Source organism: Rhipicephalus microplus, unplaced genomic scaffold (genome assembly GCF_043290135.1).
Source record: "Rhipicephalus microplus isolate Deutch F79 unplaced genomic scaffold, USDA_Rmic scaffold_21, whole genome shotgun sequence".
In the NCBI taxonomy this organism is placed as follows: domain Eukaryota; kingdom Metazoa; phylum Arthropoda; class Arachnida; order Ixodida; family Ixodidae; genus Rhipicephalus; species Rhipicephalus microplus.
In genome coordinates this window covers 7,870,574-7,882,906 of record NW_027464594.1, presented here as the reverse complement: position 1 = coordinate 7,882,906, position 12,333 = coordinate 7,870,574, and positions in this window count along the sequence as shown.

The window sequence follows — 12,333 nt, the reverse complement described above, 5'->3', positions numbered from 1 at the left end:
GATCATGCTTCCCGTAATCAAGTAGGGCTTGTGGGCACTCAGGCGAATGGAAGCTGGCAGGCCACGACTGTCACATTTTTCTTGGCCAACCTGGCCAGGATGTGCCTGTGTGCCTGCTAGGTCCACTCGTCAGTTGCGTTATCGCATGCGCGATGTCAAAAGGCAGCGTCCCATGCGTTGAGAATATTGTGTTGTAGCAGTTGACATCCGCATTGTTGTATAGTATATTGCCGCATGCTATCACGACTCTTCTGAATCGATCTGTCGTCACCTTCTGCCACCACTGTATCATCTTGGCAGACTTCGTGCTCAAGTACATGATAATCGATAGTTTTTCGGATGTGTCCTGTCTTTTACTCCTCTACTTTGGGTTTGAGTGTGTATGTTCGCTGCTAATGAATTATTTGAGGCTGTGAATAAACCGTAATGCATGCCCGCATAATGAGAACTGGGGCAACACGTGATTAAAGGAATAACTTTTATGACGTACGCCAAGGCTTACCTTGCGTTATTCAAGTCATTGCCACTGAATTGTGTTCTCCATACACTGATCCCGCGTTATACCGATCTTGCGATATTAGAATTTCTTTTAGATGACCAATAAAGTACCTAGACGAAAGCAGCGAGATAGATGGATAGATAGATAGATAGAAAATGACAGACGGACAGACAGGCAGAAAGACAGACAGGGAGACCGACAGGAATGACGAAAGTGCCTTAAGTTCGCTAAGAGATTATTTACACTTGGCATAACACGTGATTTGGGTGCGGCGTTGTTTGTTTGTCAGTGATGAGCAATGCTGGAGCTGTGAGATTTTTTATTGAACTGGCACCTTCGACTGCCAATGCTAACTTAAGTCCACGTTGTGTTGTAAATCAGAAACATTCGATGATGATGATATATGGTATTCATTGGCGCAAGGGCGATGTGATGGCTAAAGCTCACCATGACCAATGATGAGGGAGAAGCAATAGTGCGTTACTCAAGGAATATGAACAGAATATGAACATTGATAGTATTTCGCGGTTGTAAAGGGGCCTAAACTTTCACGCTTTGAGGCGGGTTAAAACTAAAAAAATACTAAAATCACGGCGGTGACGTGGAACGCATCGAGGTGGAATAATTGAGAAAGTTGGTGGAGAGAGCCGTCGCAGCCACGACCTCTGTACAGAGGTCAAGCTACGGTTGATCTCAAAATATGGTGTGAAATCTATGGACATCTTTCAAAAACGTAAAAAGTGAATGAAGTGAAAGTGAATGAAACGTAAAAAGTGAATGAACCAATGAGCAAATGAGAAAAATTTCTTGAGCGTCGGTGAATCGGGCTGGCTTCATTCGGAGCCTTGACCTTTGAATATGAAAATAATGAAAGTGAGAGGTAACGTTATTTGTCATGTCGCACAGCAGCTGCCACTTTAGGAATGCTAAGTATGGAACGAATTGACATGGAAATTATGCAGTACACGCTAAAAACAATATACAATGATGCCTTATGAGACACGTGTAAGCATAGCAGCATGTGAATTTCAATTATAATAAACTAACAGACAGGCACGTGTTCTATTCAGTCAATATAGAAGAATGCAGTCACAACACTTAAGGGTTGTTAATGCTTCGAGTGTAAGGCTAATGAACCTTCCCAGGCAAGTAGAATTGAACGTAATTATTTATGCAAGTGCTCCTTTAAAAATAATTACTTTACAAGCTACGTCACTTGAATAGAATTGGCCGAATGTTTTTGGCACGTATGTCCACGTATAAAATCCTGCTGCGATCGATGGTCTTCTAAACTCTGGCAAGTCAACTTGACGGCAAGAACATAGCATCGGTTACTCGAAAGGTAAGCAATTCCCACATATGTGAAGAAAAAGAAAACGTACGAAGATTCCTTCATGTAGGCATTTGAATGTATTGAAATAGGTGTTTATTATCCAGAGGAGTTTTAATGAACAGTGAACAACTGAGGGTTAATTTTAGTTGTTCCAAATATGTCCCGGCAGTAAAGAAGAACTTTAAACACACCCCATCAGTGTGAAAGTAACGGTAATGCGATCGAAGAAACAATATATTCTATTAATCCTGTGCGTCGAGTCACTCTAAATGAACGCCTGTCGAATGAAAACATTAAGTGACATTATCACCCCACATAGGAGTAGGAAGGTAAAAGAAACAACTGTTTTGAGTAATGAAAGAATCGTGTGAAACAGGCGGGAAGGCCGAACGACTATTGGCACTCGAGGCACGCTAGATGGGCTGACACTTCTGTGCTTCCCCTCTGTGCCAACCTGCTGCCAGCTGCACATTGCAACCTCCCACCACTTTTGTTGTTGTGACCCTTTGTCAAGAGAACTTGGTTTTGTTCGGGAATTCAAAAAGACGGAATTAAAGACGGCTCTGGAAGTGGGACGAAAGTTGCAGCCAGCAAAGCTTTCTCCACGCGTCTTGAGGGAGAGAAAGAAATGAGTCATGACTTAAGACTTTTGAAGCACCGCAGTCCCTTATCGCTTTTGTGAAGAGATCTAAGCGACTGGCGATGTGTGAGGTGGAAAATGAGGCACAACAAAGTTACCTCATGGCAGCTGAGGACTCGATTCCTGGGCTGAGAAGCCCACACAGGTTGTGTTGAGCCCAGTTGACGAATGCTTGGGCCTGCTTGGGTGGAAGCGCCTGCATTGTCTAAATGTGTACTGTGCAGAATGAATGTTTAGAGTGCAGAATGTGGGGCTGTGGAGTAGATTAGGTGAAGAATATATGTCAGGGATTATAGCAGCGGAAAAGTGCATTTTCGAAAGAGGGAGATTGCAGATTGCTGTTTTAAAATGAGATCAAACGCACTTAGCTGGGAAGGAGTGCTACAGAAATCCATTCTTCCTATGCTTCTAAGAATTATGTCAAAATTGATATCGATGCATTGAAGACGAGATTTTCAAATGCGTATGCAACACTTATCGTGAAAGCTGGACTGTCTGCATATTCGGCAGCATCTACGCCGGTGGGGGTTTCTCGTAATTATATTCTAGATTTTTGTGGCAAAAGCTAGCTTAATGCAGCTAGGGAAAAACCAGTGACGTATACGCTGTGATGTCCATAGCAGCCCTTAGGTTTTACTTCTTAATAGCACTTAAATAGGGAGCTAGCTACGAACAAACATGCAAAGTTATAAACTTCATTTGAGGGCGAAGTGTCTTTGGTTACGGTGAAAAGGATATTCTGAAGTGACTGGTAAATATTTTGGTGTAACACACAGGCTATGCATTTTTTTTCGTAAATTAGAAAGTCTCGTGTAATAGGAAATAAAATTGTGTAAAAGGAGCCATGCATAGTCGCATTGCGACACAGAAAGGCGCGGTTTCAAGCTTCAGTCTCTCTCTCTCTCCCTTTCGTTGCTCACTAATTTTTAAATGTCGCATCAAACACAAACTGAAAATGCATCGTCAACGCTCTATATAAAGTATACGTTATAAAGTATACGTTATTAGAACCTCAAAGCATTCACTGCAATTTTAAGCTGCTTTTCTGAAGGAAGCGCATTCAGAGTACTTGACTTTTTGGAACTGTATACAGGTTTCTTGTTCATTGCGCTAAACTCGTTGTCATTGTCAATTATGAAGGTAATAAGTAGTAGTCCATTTTCTCCTATTCATTGTAACTAGTGTTGGATGAATGAGTAGTGCTAGGGGCCGATGGGATGGCGCGTTCCTTTCATTTTCACGCCAGTCGTATTATTCTAGTGTGGAATGCAATACCATGCGGTGATTCCTGTCGGGCGTGTATTGGCGAAACAGCAAAGTTATTCCGATGTCTCAAGGAGCCTCATCATGACATGAATTATAAATTTTAACGGTCTCACTACAGACGTCGATTGCTAAGCGTGCTTTTGAACATAATCACATCAAAGTCAGAGTGAGTACTAAGTGCAATATATAGGGTGAGAGAGCTGAGGTTCTTTGCCGAGATATTTTTTGAGCCAAGACTTCCAGTATGTCAACGAAAATAAAAGTTCACGGTGAAAATCACGGGCCACTGACGTCCGTGGGAGAGTGAAATTTGAAAGCGAGCGCTTTTTAAAAATCTTGTCATCCATGGCAACATAAAGTTTCAAGACTGATAACTTGAGTACACCGGCGCTCATTTTGACAATTTTTTGTGCATTGGCTTGAGCACTCAAGGCGAGACAATAAAGTGAAGCAGAAGCTACATGAACAAACCTTAAATAGCTTTTTCATGGTATGCTAATTCAGTACGAGACAACGCTACAAACGGGGAACCAACCAATGACGCTTGCTCCTTAATATTGCAGTGGATTCAAGGAACATTCGTGTAAAGGCATGGCTGCAGCACCTGTAGACTATGTACTGTGACAATTAAGGCTCACGAGCACAGCACACATCATAGTATTCAAGATGGAAGGTCATGTTGTTGCCAGTTTCGATGCGATGAATGCAAGTGAGCTCTTGCAAAGAGTCATTCAAGGAGCACTCAATCAGGCCGACGTATACGAACAGCTCACAGGGCCCACGCTTGGCAAACCGAGTGACGTGTTTGTTTGTACAGTAGGCAGACTTAGTACAGGCAGACTGTTTCTTGGTACAGGCAGAAGTTTTATGCAGTTTACTCGTTCACAATGTCCTCGTAGGTACAGAGGCGCCGACCGGACTATGCGAAGAACGGCGCGCTGAGCGAGCCCTTGTTTTTTTGGGAAATGAGTCGCGCATCTACAGGATATAACAGCTCGCCCATTATCCTTCTTGCATCTGATGGTTTCTCCTGGCGCATTCCATTTCATTTTCGCGAAGTTTTTCAGTTCCACAACTGCTGACAGAGAAAAACTGGCGTCTAACCAGTCGCAACAGAAACGCTTTAAAGTAGTTGCGAGGGCTGCTGCAAGATTATGTCCCTTGAAGAGCTTGCCTTGGGCCGAGTTGTATGCGAAAGTTTCCTCTTAGGCCGACGAGCACAGCCCAGCAACAATGGTCTAGCTTACACGTTGACTAAAAATTCAGAAACGCATTTTTTTTTTCATTCGCAGGATACTCCTTTGTGAACAAGTACAAGTTTATAACTGTGCAGAACAAGTAAAGAGTGTGACACTAAGCCTTTCATCTTGAAACAATCGTTCAGGGGCAGTTAGGGTAGTTAGAATTTTCCGGAATTCAAGCTCATGTGCAAGCCAGACCATGTTTTCTATGCACATGCTCATGAGTCTATGTGGTGCATTCAAGTCGCCGATTTCCATGCACTAGCAAAAGAAGTTCCGATGTCCATCCCAACAAATCGTCTGAGAGTTCACACACACACAAAAAATCGTGCGATTGTTTGCAGCTGCTATCTACGCTCATCTCTACAAAATAGCTAATAAAATGGGCGTTACTTAAGGCCCAACTAAAGTGTCAATCAAGCGCAAGCTTCATTGTGACTAACTGGCGAAGAATGTATATGGTCATATATAGATAACATTATCATTGTAAGTGGTGTGTCATTGACAGAAGGGCCATTATTTCTTGTCAAGAAATGATGGCCTATACTTCCGGCGTCACTCTGTATACAGGAAAAGTGGCTGACTTCTATTACAACCACACAGGATAGACCTCAATCAACTGATCTATTTTTGACAACATATCTTGTCGCGGAAAGCGATTACTGCAATTTTGTACGCACGTGGAAACACATTGAAGAGGTATAAAGGCAACCCAGCAACTTATCTCAGACTACCTAAAACTAAAGGACAATTCGGAAAAAGTTGAGACGCTGGGTTGTCGCAAGGTGAGATCTTCGGTAACTTATGAATGTAAAGCGGTGGTTGGGGCTGTTCTGCGGATGCCAATTGGAATGACTAGTGTTATTGCGTCGTATTATTTAAAGAAAAGATCCTCTAGGATGTAAATCTCTTTAACTCGACAAGCTCGATTAATGCATAAGGCAATCGTTATATGCACAACACAGGAATGTACAATATTGAATTATAACGACGTTTTAAGCGACAACTAATGAAACAGTGGTATTTGACCTTGTGATTTCACAAGATTAAAATTAATTTAGAAATCAAGCTTCATAGCAGGACATTCCAAGTATGCAACATACTAATTGAAAAAGCGTGCTATGAAAGTAATGAGTTTCTCGTACAACAATGCATTAGACAGGGCAATTTCATGTGGTTGCTTTTTGCGCCTTTGAAATCACCCAAACTGAGGAAAAATTGAAGGCCCAGGTCTTGTCAGACTTAGCAACATTCTGTAAGGATTTACGTGTCTTGTGCATTACCTGGGACTGATTTACAGCTAACTGATTTTGTACGTGATGCTTTTTAATATAGTCCGAGACAATTTAGATTAGTTAGATTTCTTTAATGATTACAGTTGTCAGCATTTCATTCAAAAATGCAAGCACAGACTAGGTTAGTCTACAATGCCCCAAGTTAACAATTTTATGAGGTACCTGCATATGCTGAAATATTGCTGCCCGTGAAATACAGCAGTGAGTAGCTTAGCAGTGCTAAGCTACTCACTGCTAAGCTACTCACTGCTTATATTTATTTATTATTTATTTATTCATATTTATTCGATGAGTAGCTTAGCAGTGCTAAGCTACTCATCGAATAAATAGCAGTGCGTAGCTTATATCTATAGCACATGCCCTTGCTTTAAAAAAATCATCACTTATGCACACATGTACTGAGTATTTAATCGAGATTTTCAAAAGGAAGAAAACATAAGCTCTTATAGAAGGAAAACTCTCACGAATTGCTGAGCACCAAAGTTTTATCTCTTAGCAGATAGTTAGAAAGCCAGCGCGGAAGACGACAGTTTTTCTAAATTATCCTTCCCAAAATATGGCACACCCTTAGCATTGTTACTGCATAATATCTGGGTGTACAGATGAAACTGTGGCTTTCTGCCACACTGTTTTCGGGAAGTATAAAGCTGAAATGAAATTGTCAGGTTTTACGAAACAGTTCTATGAGAATTAGGGGCGCACTCGTGCAAGGTTTCTTAATCTATTTTACCAGCTACGGCCTTTATTCTACTCGAATATTCATCATTTTTTAGCATACACGAGAAGACGAGAGGTACTTGAGACAGCACCAGGATAGAAAAAGTGGTAGGGAAGTAATAAGTGTGCAGGTGTTGTGCCATTTCGCCCTCACGTATATGTGAACCCTAAAAGAACCCCAATTCTTCTGTTCACTTTCGCAAAAAAATTGCCCGCAGCTTCCCTCGGGGGAACACTGAGGAGGATGCGGACCATATAATTGGTTAACGGGGTGTTAAAGTGCGACTTACTTGGGTCGATGGCTAAATTGGTTAACGTGGTTGTGAAATGGGGTGTTAAATTGCGACTTACTTGGGTCGATGGCTAAATTGGTTAACGTGGTTGTAGGAGGGGGTGTTAAATGAGTGAACACGTACACACGTATGCGAAAGGGCGGCGCTGGTCGAAGGGACGTCGATCATTGTGTTTGTGGATTCGTTGGAATTCATTTCACCGCGACCTTGGACGTCGACGCGCCGTACAAACCAACCGACGAGCGGCAACTGAGCGAGCGAGCGCCGACCTTGAGTATATATACAGCACGACGGCGCATGCACTGTCAGCTGTTGAATGTTCTCGAAGCGCGACGCCACATGCGCGTCCACTGGAGAACCAGGAGAATTGTAGATGTCGACCGCGGTGTGTAGAGGAGGAAGGGTGCACAGATGGTGGAGGAGTGAAGCGCGCGCGGTGTGTAGAGGAGGAAGGGATGCACAGATGGTGGAAGAGTGGGCGACGGCGCGACGGCGCATGCGCGCGCGTCAGCTGTCGAATGTTCGAGAAGCGGTGCGGACGGCGCACTACAAGGCGCGAGTATGAGATGCTCCGCATCTAAAAGCTGCTACAATATGAAGTCGGATCACTTGCTCTGCGTCAAACAGATGAACGTGTTAAGTATTGAATGCCTTTTGTTATAGTTTGATTAGCCATCACACATTGAATTCTTTAATTTTCTACCCACAGTGTCACCAAGGGGAAAATGCAGTTTAAAGTTATTCTTGTGGGCCTGAGCATTTTCGCTCTCATTGTTGCAGGTGAGCATTTTCTTACATCAGAACATCAAGCTGCATTGACCAACGATGCCTTGAAAAGTCTTCGGTACATCTCAGCAATATAGGCACCGAAGCTTCACTAGAGGAAAGCCTGATCAATGCTGAAATTGTTTTGGATGTTTTTTTGTGCGTACAACATGAAATTTGTTCAGAAATGTGAGAGTTAGTTCTGATTTCTGTATTTATTGAAGCCATGCAAGTATTTCCATTGACTTACATTTTGTACATTTTCGTTTTATTGCTGACATTGTCTCGTCCTTTATCTTCGGCAACTTTAGAAACCCTTCAGAACAAAACATGCGTCAGTGATTTCAAACATGTTCCGCACCTGATTATATGCATTCCGGGAGTGTAAGTTTTACAATACCGTCGATTCAACGAAATTTCTATCGCCATCGGCTACATGCCACACCTATTGGGATCTGCTCCTTCGCCTTAATGGAACATTTTTTTGTGAATCATTCACTGTAATGACATGCTCAAGTACATCTTTAGAGCACAGATTGGATGTGCCTATTTATGGTGAGCGCTTAACCACAAACTTTGAACAATGTGAAAAATAGATTACAGAAGCAGTAGCGCTGTGCGCTACTCACTTTTACGTTGTCTTTGTTGGCACCGAAATTATCCTCTGCATACGTTATTTATGAACTAATACTAATTTTAGGTATTCCATTTTATGATAAATCTTTGTTCTTCATGGTGCGCGAGAACTAACACTATTTTTTCCCTTTTGACATCCCAGAACGAGAACATAATCATCAGATGCTTTGTTGGAGGGCTGCGAAAATGTATACCAGCCGAGGTTCTTTAGCGCGCTCCCATATATATGCACGTGAGCCTCGGGTATTCTCTCCCACACTGCAAGTAAGGGTGCCGTGGCCTGGATCCGATACCATGATGGCCGACTCAGCAGTCGAGCACCATATCCACTGCACCACCATCGGGAGTCACGCAAAAACTAAAACTATACATTTAACAGACGACCGTAGCGACTTTCTCTTTAGATGAATGTCGAGCTCTATCCGGTCTGCGGCGTGACCACTTTTGCTGAACATGCGCGTCCTCTCCCTCTTTCCTTTCTTACCCTTTACCCACTCTCTCCCCTAGCCAACGCCGACGCAGGCAGCGATTGCTAGCCAACGCTCGCTCCTCCTCTCTCTTCTCTAGGCATCCCACCACGCAGCGTTCACAAACTCAATGCGTATGCGCACACCCTTCTCCTACTATCGTACGTTTCCTCGCTCGCTGGATTTTGTGCCGACCGGTTGTGCCCTCGCCCTCTCCGACGTCAGCGTAGCTCTGACCGACTGGGCTGGCCCTACATTGTCTCTTGACGCCGATCTTCGACGACAGCGTAGCTCTGATTTACTGGACTTGCCCTACGCCATCTCTTGACGCCGATAAGAGCTCTCGTCCGTGGTGCCCCTTCCTCGGACTCCAGCAATCATGTCCATCTTTCCTGTCTTCTCCTTACTTCCGTCGTTTGGTGGCCCTGCGCCTCACTCTCTCCTTCCTCTCTCTCTCTATCTCTTTACCTTTTAATCCTTACCTTTTAATCCCTTCTCTATCCCCAATCCCTTGAGCTACTGTTGAAGTGTCCTCCACATGAGATACACTTACGGGGCTCACTTTTCTCTACTTTTCGTTTAATTTCACCCCCTCTTATGTTTCCCCCTTCTCGCCTAGCAAAGCCAACGCAGACAGCGCCTGCTAGTCTTAAATCTCTTCCCCCTATCTTTTCTATAGCCAATCCTCCTCGCGCCGTTTATACCGCCATTCCACTTGTGCACCCCCTCTCCCTCCTCTCGTAGACCCAACGTCAATGCCGCCACCTGTGTAATTGTTAGCGCCCGCTGCTTCTCATGTACACATGATTGCCTTCACGGAAGACGGCGCAATTTTCCCCATTTGAAGTAACGCAGTGACTGCTTTACTGCTTAAGAGGCACTAAGCCGACACAAAACTTACCATGCCCTCAAGCGCCCCTCAAAGTATATGCACGGTAAACTTTATCGCACGTTCATCGCTATAGTGATATCCCTGTTCATGGCGTTATTTGGTCTTGTGAGGTTTCATCTAAGCTGTTTCACCTGCTTCCTTTCTTGTAGAGAGTGGTGCCATGCCGGCCAGCAGCAACGCCAATGAGGCACAAGCCAGGATTGAACCTGAGCCTGCAGATCGCGCTGAGCCGAGCAGCGCTGAAGAGGCGCGTATCAGCGACGCGTGCCTAAAAACCCTTTGTGGGTAGGAACTTGGCACCAGGGAATAAAGTTCTAACGAACGCTTATCGGACGCGAGCAGCCCCTGGTATTATGTCGCAGTGCCGAAGATGAAGTACTAAGTATTGATCCTTCACGAATTGTATCAATCAATAAAGTTTATTTTCGAAAGACGCTTGACCTCGACCGTGTACACTCCTAAATAGTTAGTGAAAGACATGAACTGCAAGCAAATATGTGGTAACTGCAGTGGTTGCTACCGTTCTTGGGTCGCTACTGCTGTTTTAATACCTATTTACTCCCTATGTTAGTAACAGTTACTAGCTGCAGCCGTTACTAACTTTTTGCGACCTGTTTACTACCTACGTTAGTAAACAGCAAGTAACTGGAATGAAGGATGTAGTAACTGCAGCCGATATTACCTTTCTTGCCCTGTTATTACCTTTTTGCCACCACGCTGTTGACTATTTAATCTAAAACAGTGTGCGATTCCGATTCTGATAATTTATGAGAGGTATCATACTTATGAGAGGAATCATCGTGAGAGAAATCATAATTTATGAAAGGAATCATAATAATAATAACCAGACGGTCACAATTAGCCCCACGGACAGTCAAAATTAATCCACTGTGGCGTGTCTCTAAATATTATCATTGTTTTGGTGCGTCAAAGCCCAAGAACGATTAGCACCTTTTCAGCGCTGATATACTAGCCCTGTGAAGCATTTAAATGCACTGAGAATAAGTTCGGTACCTTGTTTTTACCATTGTACATAACGTCTGTTTGTGGCCCTGTTATAACGATTGGATATGGCATATAATATTTTTATAATTAAGGCTGATCAAACGTCCTGTGCTACGTCCCCAAACACACCTAACCAGGTAGTATATTATAGTGGTGCAGGTTCACATTTGTTATAATTCGTCCTGAAACACAAGTGCTCCCCTCTGCCAGACATGTACCTGCAAAGTGGGGGCTATATATACCCCATGCTTAATTCATACTGTATGCGTAAAATATAGTAAATTTAAAAAAAAGTGAAAAATAGTAACTTGTTAGGTCTATTTTTCGCGATCATGGCATATCACGCTAGATAACTCGAAGTTGTGTAGGAATAAAACATTGATTGACCAACATTAGCAATGGGGAACTAGGTCAAAGTGAATGAATAGGTTAGTATCGGTTACTAAATTTTTTTGAAACCTTTGAGTTTTTACCCATGGGTGGTAATGACTATGGTAGTAACAGTTAGCAAATGCTGGTAGTAACCGCAAAGATAGTAACTGTTACTACCCTCACCGTTACTAACCGCGCTTACTACCAGGGCTGTAACATATGTGACAAACTAATACTACCTCAAATTTAGCATTACTTTTTATAAGAGTGTACATTTATATAGTACTTAATCCGAAAGCATTGCCACTGGTAAGAATATAGGCACCTGACCTGCAGACAAAGAAAAGTCTAATATCAGCAAAGTAAAGATTAGCGATGTAAAAACGACTAGCCTTGTTTTATGCTGCTCAAGGGGTAATAAATGTTTGCTTTAGTTGGTTTAAAAAATGCAGAAGTATATTCAGTACAGACTACGGGCACGTTCTCACCTACACGAAGCTTCTTGAATTGGTAGAGTGGCGTGCGATTTTTTTAACTCGTAAAGAAAGACAAAGTGCACAACTTTGATAAACCTTACAGTATAAAGAACACTAATGAAGCCAACATGATAAGCAAGAACGCATGAGAGGAATATTGTCACTCCCATGACAAAAAAAAAAACGCCGAGCATGTGCGGGACACGCAGCACGGTCACAGCGAAAGCTCGAAGAACTGCCCTTTGGAATATTTTCCAAACAACCTTTGGGTAAAGCTGCAAACACACTGCTTAGTACCCACTATGACATAAATAATCATAACGTTTTTTTGTAGAAGGCCATCATTCACTACGCTATCCTTCGTCATTTGTTGGAGAAGTGTGGTACCCGCTACAAACTTCTTAGGAATTTGAGTAATTTCTTTATGCAGTGACTG